General features: G+C 35.9%; 1 long non-coding RNA gene across 1 annotated transcript in view; it reads left to right on the forward strand.

Annotated features, from left to right (window-relative positions):
• The first annotated feature begins 1,317 nt into the window (after positions 1-1,317).
• Positions 1,318-10,181, forward strand: part of LOC105457085 — a 56,423-nt gene continuing 47,559 nt past the window's right edge. Inside the window, exon 1 of the long non-coding RNA XR_975339.1 lies at positions 1,318-1,899. This is a non-coding gene — a long non-coding RNA (uncharacterized LOC105457085). The remainder of the gene's footprint in view (positions 1,900-10,181) is intronic.

Consider the following 10,181-nt stretch of genomic DNA (forward strand, 5'->3'; position numbering starts at 1 on the left):
AGAGGGGATTGAACGGCGAGTCATCAAAGGATCACCATTCGTAGGGTTAAATACGTTGCCCGATACGTGTTTATTGCGTTTCCGCTCGGTGACATCCGCGTGGAATCATCTGTTGAGAATGAGGATGACGAGACGGGAGTCACCTTGCAGCAATGCGACTTTGGAAAGGATTCTCGATTCCTCCTGTTGTCTTCAAAGGATTTTCTCGGGTAAAAAGAATAAACATCTCTCGCAGAGTTCTGTCAATGTTGGTTAGTTTATTGTCACATCGTGTCGTGAAATTGTTTTTTTTTTTTACAAACAGTTCTTTAGACTAAAAAAAAATTGTGTAAGAAATTGAAAAGAGATTACTTATTTTTAATCGTGTTTTTTTTATTGTTACGAATTAAATTTTACTTATTACAATGTTTTCTCTAATGAAATACTATTAGTGAACATACTGCGGTTATTGTTTGAAGTTTAATTGAAGGTACAAAGTGATAGTTTCTTAAAAAATTGAAAACTATTTGTTTTACTGATAATTAGCTGATGAAAGAACAGCTTTCTAACTTTTATCAGAATTATATATATTTTCTCTTATAAAAGTTTTATAAGATTATTGTAGCTTTGAACAGAGAGAAATTTGAAATTCATTTGACTGTAATGCGGCGTTAAGCTCTCAAATTTTTTTTTGAAAATCTTGAGAGCGCAAAAGATTTTTACGCCACCGGGAATCAAGTTTCCGTTAAGTGACATCCACGTAAAATCATCCGCTGAAGGTAATAGGAAACGAGGTCGAGTCACTTTGCTGCAACGCAATCGTGGGGTAGTTGAGTTTTCTTTTATTTAGTTGAGGATTTTAAGGACGAAAGACGGCAGGAAAGTTTCTATGGTCAGGTTTCTGTTAGATGACACCTACGTGGAATCATCCGTTCAGGATGAAACGAAAAGAGTTGGCATTCCCTTACAGTAAGTTGTTATCATGTTTATTGGTTCATCGTTTGTGTCTTGAAGACAAAAAGTAAAATTAAATATATCGCACATAAAAAAAGTCGCCTTTTGAATCATTTTCTATTTTGTAAATTAGTTTTATTATTTTTTTTGTAACGTCATGTTTATTATAAGTTAGAGAAGACTTTCTTTGTTGCTAAACACATGTCGAATCTAAGAGCAAAGATAGAAATTATTCTAAACTGAAAATTAGTTAATTGTAATAAAATATTTTGAAAGTTTACGTCACTGTAATAATAATAATAATAATAATAATAATAATAATAATAATAATAGAAAACGTTGTAAATCAATTTTAATATGCTAAATTACTTTTTATTGGTATTATTGCTACTTATCTAGAAATTTAAAATATAAATTAATAAAGCATCTTTAAATAGAGTTAAACTGTCTTTTAAACGTAAATTTTTATCTTTGCTATTAAATATTATTTTGTCTAGTTAATATTTTTAAATATATTTTTATCACCTCTCTCGGCGATTCGTGTGTATCACGCTAAAATATAAAGCATAAAAAAAATACATCACGAGTTCACATTAATTAAGTTCTTCTTGACCAAGTTTCTACATCGTTGCAACATATTTATTATTCATTCCCACAAACGATATATCGTTGTCTCGTTTGTCTTCGAATGACCCGGCGTTGACGATGGCACCTGTCCGTGTGTCATGCGGGTGCATAACACGTCACGTGGGCACACTGGTTGTCGGTGCGTAGATAGATTGCACGTGACAGCTCGGCTTCCTGACGATCGGCGTTGGGCGAAAAGTGGGGTCATCGTGCTTTAAACCGTGCGCCGTGAAAACGTCGTGACTCGTTTTGTCCTCGGCCAGTCACGATTGCGATCAAATCTACCTACTTCTGAATCGACCGACCGACCGACCGCCACGCCGCAGTCTGACCATCGCGGTAAGTCACTACTTAAGTATCTTTCGCGCCCGATTGAGTCTCGAGGGCTTGAAACTCCGTTTCAAGCAGCGAAATACCGCCTGCGTTATTCGTTTTACGAATTCAAATAGTTAATGATGTCTTCGTTGGTTCTATAGTTATTATAAAAGCTTTGCGTTGAAGTGGCAAGTTTGTTAAATGGATTATATAACTTTGAAGATTCAAACGAGAAACGTTGATGTTGAATCAACGTACTGGATTAAAGACAAATTGTATTACGAATTTGAAAGAAATTTTCTTTATATAAATTTAAAAGCTTTTAATTTACTGTACAAAAAGTAACAGAAATACAGATTTTGTTATGTAATATGGATATATAAATATAATACGGCATTGAAATAAATTTTTGAAATAAATGAGAAATGCTTAAAATTAGCTGGAATTGAAATTAGACTATGTTTATTTCATTATTTTTTATCGACGTGGTCAAGCAACTCGCAAACTGACGTGACATCGAGATTACAAAATGAAAATGTTTTCCATAACGGGCGATTTAATATCATCACGAGCGTCGTCTGTCAAATCCAACACGTTCAATCGACATGCATACCAATCAATATGATATCGGAATTATTTAATGTATCTTCGACAGGTGCCCTTAACAGCATTTATTAGCATTGCGCGTAACTTTTTTAATCGCGAAGCGTAGCGTACTCATAAATCGGTCTGATGATTAAACTTGAATCTCTTTTCGGAATTAGAAAGCCCGCGGCTTAAGCAACTTTATGATCACCCTGAAGATAGGGCAATGTTTGTGATCGAAAGTTTCAATTAGAACTTGGGAACACTTTTAAAAGTTCCTGAAAATCGAGTCCCCTCACAGGATTAGGTGCGTGTCTAGACTCTTCAATAATCGTCACTGCTATGACTCAGAAAAGATACTACTGTGTTATTGATCTCGCTAAGATTTTAGCGCTTTTATATTTTCGAGTAAATATGAAAAAGAAAATGTCAACATACGTTGTTTTATTAAATATGTGTAAATAAACACCTGAAGATATAATTTATAAAATTGATTATATGATGTGATTTTGTAAATGCGTTATCTATACCATTGTGTAAACTGGTAAATTTGTTAATATGTAAAGAACATTCCGGAAATACGGAAATATTAAAATTCGAAATTCACTTTTAAAATTTACTTTGCTGTGATAGTTTATCGATTCTTATTCTCGTTCTTACAAGGCTAGCGTCGATATCCCGACATTCTTTTTCTATCATCCCTCTTTGAATCATATTTACGCGAGCGTTTACAATTGCATTTGCACAGTAATTTTGCATTGGCGGGGAGACAGTCGAGACGATCAAGACGACGATGGCAATGATGACAACGATGTTGTCGTCGACGGAGTCGACCGCAAGGTCGACCAGTCAACTTTCGATTTGACGTATCTTTATTTTTCCGAGACTTCTAATCCCCTTTTGACATGTTCAACAGTCGATAGAAATTTGTTTGTTACATGTTTAATGGTTTGAGCGATGACGAGTGACTTTGAATAAAGAATCGCAGCAATATTCTATGTTAAATGATATTTGTATTACGCACGACGTGATTGTGCAAGGATCGCGATTGTCCATTTGAATCACACTGCAATGAGGTGGAATTACTGCTAGCCATTGTTGCTTTTATTTGATTTTCTTCTTTGCAGTATGATTGATAATATTATGTATATTGATATTATTATGAATAATAACAATTTCTCATCTGCATAAATTCGCAGAGAATATAAAGAGGTAAAATATTAATTGTATCAATATACCACTTTTCTGATAAATAAATATTTAAAAAAATATTTATTTATCAGAAATAAATTTAATAAATTTTATTTCCTCTTTAATATATTTGATAACAAATTTTTTATCGTAATCTTCAAACTTCTTTCTTTTGAATTGAAGAATATCGTCGTTTAAATGTTTAAATGTTACAGCTCTAAAGACAAGGTTTGCTGTGCGTTTGTCTTTCCGAGCTTGAGAACTTCCCGTAGAAGCTGTATTTTATTTTGTCGCGTGTCATTCGACCACTCTGAGCCATTAGCCGCGCCGGGTAGTTTTAACTCGCGGAACGAAGGCAGGTTTACCTTTCCTCTCGACGTACCTGATTGTAAACCCAACTTTCTTGAGTGCTTCCTGAATAGCTGCGGACACCCTCCTTCTTTTTTGCTTCTTCATTAATGAGTCCATCTTATATATCACGGGTTTAGTGTTTCAACTCAAACCAACTGCGACATCCTTTCATTCTATCCCCGATATGTTATAGCTGAATAATACGCAATAATAATAAACATACACAAGATTAATCGTACAATACGGTAAAATATCTCACATATAAGAGGGAGGGATATCGTGTGTCTGCAATGAATATGATAAATCATGTAAATCCAAAAAGATAGAAGTACACAAAGTGTACGAAATTTCAAATTATTTTCAATACACAATATTTTCAAAGAGTGTTATATGGATCTTTATAACATCCGAATTGGTGAAAGAGCGTATATTAATTCGACAAAAATACTTCAATTAAACTCACATAAAGAAAAATATTTTGATTTGAATGATGTAATTGCATATATAATTATTTTACTTTTAATGTATATATATATATATATACATATACATGTGTATGCTATATCTATAATATATATGTATGTATGACAATTGGGCAATTTTTATAAAATGCGCTTCGTTAGATGGAGCGTTAGATGATCAATTTCTTTGCGAATGTCAACAAAAATCCGTAAGTTAAAAACAATAATAGAAGCGTCGATTGTCGTCAGTTGCTGTTTCTCACGTTGGAATATCCGCGATGAGGATCTTTTTGGCGATGGAGATTAAAGAAAATCGATATCCTGGGTATGGAGGGATGGGAAAGTCGCAGGTGTTGCGGTGAGCCAGGTAAGCCTGTACGTAATTTCTGGCAGTGAGGAAAAGGACAGAGCGAGGGGAGAGAGAGAGAGAGAGAGAGAGAGAGAGAGAGAGAGAGAGAGAGAAAAGGGGGCAGATAGCGCAATGTTTATAGGATAGAGTTATGATAAAACGAAAGGAAGTTCGATTTAAAAATCGAAGGCTGGAATAAGCAATCACGATTGCTTTATTTAAAATAATATTCTGTAAATCATATATACTAAATGTTAAAGAGAATTTGCAATTCGTTACTCTTCTTTTATTTGTGATATTACGATAAATATATGAGAAAATATAAGTTATAATATTCTCTCTGGTCTCTGGTGGATTTTTATGATATTGTATCGAAATAGTTGTCGGGGAAAAAAATTTTAATTTCTATACTTTTAATTTCTAACACGTGGATTTTTATTAAACACGAAGGAATGTTACTCAATCACTCGTTTATTTCATCACTGTGTTCAGTTATACACATAGATACGTATCTATATAAATTATTATTAATAAACACATAATCCGCTCGCGACGGTTATGGGGGATAAAGTTTTTCCGATACGAGATATCCTACCTGATTCACTGTGTAATCTGCGAGAATGTTTTCATAATATACAGCGCACTGGTATCTCGCGTAAACTAAATAACGAAATTTGCAATTTATTTATCGGTACTTCGAGCGCGACCGATTGAAGTGCATCAGTGGACGATTCGCGTAAATATATCGCTCGTACGCGATACACTCAATTATATGTCGAGCTTTCATTAGCGATCGCAAACATCGCCGACCGGAAAGCGATTCGTGAAAAAATTACGCGGCAGCCGATTTAAATTTTTCAATAAATGGCATATCGGCGTGTCGAAAGAACTTTCCGTGTCGTCCCGCGCCGCCCGCGCCGTTCGATTGACCGAGCATTAAATAATATCGCGCTTTTCCAGGAGCGCAAAGCTTTATTGCTCAAGCTGCTTCCTGATCCCCGCTGTGAAATTGCTTTACGTCTACTCCAATGGGTTCGCGGGCTTTTGAGATTTTGTTGCTTTATGTTCCGCCACGTAATCGTGGCGTCGCTATCCTTCATTCGTCATCCTGCAGGTGTAGATAAATCATTTTCCGAATGTTAACTGATTAGTAGATATTTCATTATAGGTATAGCTTCGTCACTTCGCGGGAAGAACGTAATTTTCTAGCATAAAGTTTCGCGCGCGCTGCTTATAAATCACACCTCGGCCCGGTGCCAAGTTTCTCCAGCTGTAAGCGTAATAATGTAGTCTCTATTAGTTGTTATGCAATCACATCGTTAACGTGATTGCTTGTCGATATGCCGATGACATGAAATTCATGAAAAAGATGGATCTTGTTGTCGTGATTGCGTGAAACGTAGTAACGTTTGACGCAAACGCTGCACATCTCAAAGCTATAAAGGAGAAAGATATAATTAAAGATAATTAGATCCTGTTTAATTGGCTTCTTTGAAATACGCCGTGATTTTTGTCATAACAAACTGTAGTCGCGTGTCACCGACGCCATAGTCAATATTGCAGCTTTATTAGCAAGTAAGTCTTCATTTAGTGTTGGCTGGATATAATATTATTCATCATCGTTGTGTGCAAACATTCTATATAATATTCGTGCCATTTCATGGCATATTTCGAAAACATTGAAAATTTGTTGCACATACACATATCCTAGACAAGGTAATTTGATGAAAAAATGAATCGCAGAAGAAGCGTTCGTTTGAGCTGAATGTCGAAAATGTATATATACATTAGGTATGCATCACGATTTGTGGCAAATTAATATGGAGGAAGAAAAGATGCAGCGGTTGGCATACATTTACTTAAGCAAAACACATCTATTATACGAGTACTTAGTGTTTTCTTTTTTTTTTTTATTTCTATTTTTCTACAAAGGAAATCGTGTACGATAAACATCCGCATAACGTTTTCCGTTTCGAACTGAACGTAATGCACTGCTGAGAATACGAACGAGGCGCGCGGGAACAATGATATACGCATTTCCTGGGGAAACGATGCCGCACCTTGGTGGATTCATCGATCAATTCGATATACACATCACTAGTACATAATATACACGTATATTGCAGTAGGGTCCTATTTATTTTTCTTTCTCTCATTCCGGCTATTGATTCTGAAAAAGCGAAAAGTTGAACAATGCGCCTTATAAAAAATAGATAGAAAACACTCCATGTATCTGTACAATTTTCAATTAACATTATTCAGTTATGATAATAACCCTGCTGGACTTTCCTCCGCTCATTTTGTTGTAAATTTTATCAACTTATCGTTTACTGTATTAATTAGCTATCACAGCAACTCTGTAACATAACGATGTAACGCATAGGCTAATATGGAATCGATTAACAAATGGACGTTAATGGGTGTTCTCGACAATCCGATCGCATTAATTTACACCGCGAGATTTCATTGAAGTGCCAAAATTCGAATATAATTGACACTTACTTTGCACCGACGAGCACGCGGACGACAAGGGCGACTCGCGTACGTATGTACGTTGCTTTCCTTGTCTATACAAATATTTAGCGAAGAGACCTACTCTCGCGTGCAGTGACGCCATGTATGTGCACACGTTACATGTGTATGCACATGCGTGTTTTACGAGCGCAAGAACAACTCGCAAGCGCAACTCGGAGTAGTTGCCGCAACGTTATGTTTGCCATAGTGGAGTATGCGTGCAGGTACGCCCAGCACACTGGGTATATCAGTCTGCTGGGAATATACATGACAGCACGTATAAGCCCGTTTGTCGCTTTAACAATTAGCTTAATTGTTTATGCGACCGAGAACGCGTCAGCGCCGGTGGCGCAATGTTGATTTCGCTACACTACGTGGTTACCATCACGAGAAGAATCGAATGTATCCAACATAGCATCAGATATTTTGGTTTTCGAATAGTTTTGTTTTTTCGGAAAATTTTATAAAGCTCATACGAATCGGAATAAATTATTTATTTAAAATTTGATGGTATTTCGAAATATTTTTTTATATAACTTTTATCTATATTTTTGTATTGTAGATTGCATTTTAGTAGATGCTGAGAGCGATAAAGTGCAACGATACGTATAATAAATATAATAATAAGTATTATATTACCATAGATTTGTGTGTCTATTTATGATATAGTTACATTACTGGATATTTAAAAATTCGTGAAATTCCTGAATGAATGAACATGATAAAAAATGTGAGGTGTCCTTATCGAAACAGTCTGAAAGTAAGCCATTTTTCAATACCGGTCCTGCTGGTACATTGTGTTTATATTGCACAGAACGTAGCGGATACCTACCGTAATGTAAACGAACTGGAACGCGTGGTAAATCCAATAAACCGATTTTCACTCGTTACCGGACCAAATCGTATTTTAGAGTAACTTTTTTACACGGCCGGCGTATGCCACCCATATCGGCGCGGTATCACACTGGCAAGGATAACTGGAAATAACGAGCCAAAACGGATACGAAATTTCCTAAATAGTTTGTACACCTAGACTAGAGCATATCCCTTTTTTTTTTTTATTGAAACAAGCATTTTTTTATAACATATTGACGTTGTTGATGTAATATTTTTCACTTTTCATGCAATTCATCGGTCAATCGAATTTTACGTCTTTCGTGTAGATATATACATATTTCAATGACACTATTTTTTAATTTCTCGCAATATATTCGTTGTCTCTCATTCGCTTATCGAACGAGCATCTTATTCCGCCGTAATTACATTTTTCGTATCAATTAATCCCCTTATTATCTCCTAGCGGGTATTCAAAGGCCGGGCCGAATGTTTTTACGCATACCCCTTAACAAAGTTACATCGCGAGCGAGTTGAGCTCCTTTAACGAGTTCATTCTGGGAACGAATTAATAGGTGTTATCCCCTTGATAGAATTGAAGTAACGAGATTAAAAGTAAAGGGCCTTTCCTGGAAGGAATTTCGTCTCTTGTCGCTTGACACCGTATTAAAATACGGTGGAAGGTTCCTCTTATCACAGAAGGGTGATTATCCGAAAAGCGATGTGAAAATGGGTAGGAATAACAATAATGTGTATCTGAATATTTAATTACAGTTGTTAAAGAGCAAACGATTATAAAATATAATATATATCGATTGTAATGTAACGTCAAAATTAAGTATCGTATTCTTTACGCTTTCAATAGTTTAGATACAGAAATACATACATCTGAAATACATACATATAAGGCTTTTATAATATAAGTGTATTATGAATAATACACTTTTTCTTTATCGGGGCAATTAAATAATCGCGTAAAGTAATGAGTAATGAGACATTTAATTATATAATGCTGTGTCATTTTATTTCATCGGGCCAGTATGTCATCTTTCGTGGTTAAAGTTCCGCGGGGGAGAAAAGCGAGAGTACCGTCGTAGCGCACCTGCCTTCCAAGTAACTTGGAATTAGGATTAAAGGTGGCCAAAAATTAAATCCTTATCTCGGTGGAGCCGACAAGCAGGACGACGACGCGAAAGGGGTGCGGGCGGTTAAGGGAGGAAGGAGTTCTTAGGGAAGCTACTGGCGCTCCGCTTCTGCAGGCTCGAACCAGCGGGGGTGACTCTTAATCTGGCGCCAGCGCTGCAATTTCTTCCCATTAGCGGGCTCCTTCGCGATTAAACATTTGCATAATCTCGGGACGCTTGTTATAATTCGGAGGCATAATATATATTTAAGACCGGAACGTGAACACACCAACAATGCGCGCGCGAGTATTTTTGCCGCTCGGAACTTTTGCCCCTCGAATCTGCTTGTAATTTCTCTGTTGCTTCAGTTGAGTTTATCAGTTTTGTACGTAATTGATCTTAATGTCTCCTTTTTTGCACCAGATGATTTTAGTACGAAAAATTCGTGATAAAAAACTTTCTATTATTTTTCTTGAATTCTTTTATTCAAATACAGTAGTACAGAAAAAAGTATACTTAAAAAGTTTATGACACGTCTATACATGTTATATACATGTATACGTAAATGATTGATTATGTTATTTATCAAATTTAATTCATTTTCTATGTTTTATTTATCATAACGATTATATATATATATATATATATATATATATATATATATGCGATATGCATTGTACACTTTAATGCGCGAACCGTGAGAAGGAGCATAATGCGCAGTGACTTCATTCGGATGTCAAAGGGAAAACAGAACCACCGCCGCGCGCGTGTGTTTTATCGCACCGCACGGCACTGCGAGCCGGGCGGGTAATGCGCGGCTCTGCGCAGCCGGAAGCTATTAGAGTCGAAATAATGTCAATATCGATGGAGATAATATCGCGAAAGAGGTTAAAAGGA

The sequence above is a fragment of the Wasmannia auropunctata genome, unplaced genomic scaffold (genome assembly GCF_000956235.1).
Source record: "Wasmannia auropunctata unplaced genomic scaffold, wasmannia.A_1.0 LD335400.1, whole genome shotgun sequence".
Classification (NCBI taxonomy): domain Eukaryota; kingdom Metazoa; phylum Arthropoda; class Insecta; order Hymenoptera; family Formicidae; genus Wasmannia; species Wasmannia auropunctata.